The following is a 726-nucleotide window of genomic DNA, read 5'->3' as shown; positions in this document are numbered from 1 at the left end:
GTAGGTAGTGCTTTCATTTTTTTGATAGCATTAACCAATAATTTTAGTAATTAAATGAAACAAAAAAACCTAATGATCGCATACTGATAATTTTAAAATATGTATATAATATGTTATCTAAATAATAAAAACACAACGACACAAATAAAGTTCTTCCCCATGTGGAATTTTGGTAATTCTTCTATAAATACAGAGAGAGTACATTTGTCCCGTGCAAAATAGTTTTTGCTATGTTGTACAATTGTTAGACAGGGAAAACCCATGTGTTTGTGACATCCCCTTAAGAGGATGCTACCCATACATTTGTTGTCTCCGTCTTACACACGTACGACATACCAAATATTCGTTCACTAGTTTCAATAGTGTGCTGTTAGTTTTGATATTAGAGTGATTTGACCTATTATACATTTTTTAGATAATAACATTATCTGTACCTAAGCGTTGGCTTTTATTCGATATTTTAATTTCCAAGCAAGATATGAGCATTTTTAATTTTTGATATTTCACATACCCATATCTTGCTTGAAAATTAAAATATTGAAAAATCGGCAACGCTTAAGGCACAGATAATGTTCTTACCTAAAATTTTTATACTAGGTCAATTCACTTTAGTATAAAAACTAACAGCACACTATTGAAACTAGTGAACGACAATTTGGTATGTCGTGCGTGTGTAAAACGGAGACAACAAATGTATGGGTAGCGTCCTCTTAAGGGGACGTTACA

The sequence above is a fragment of the Acyrthosiphon pisum genome, chromosome X, assembly GCF_005508785.2.
Source record: "Acyrthosiphon pisum isolate AL4f chromosome X, pea_aphid_22Mar2018_4r6ur, whole genome shotgun sequence".
NCBI classification, from domain to species: Eukaryota; Metazoa; Arthropoda; class Insecta; order Hemiptera; family Aphididae; genus Acyrthosiphon; species Acyrthosiphon pisum.
Note: the sequence above shows the minus strand (reverse complement) of the source record.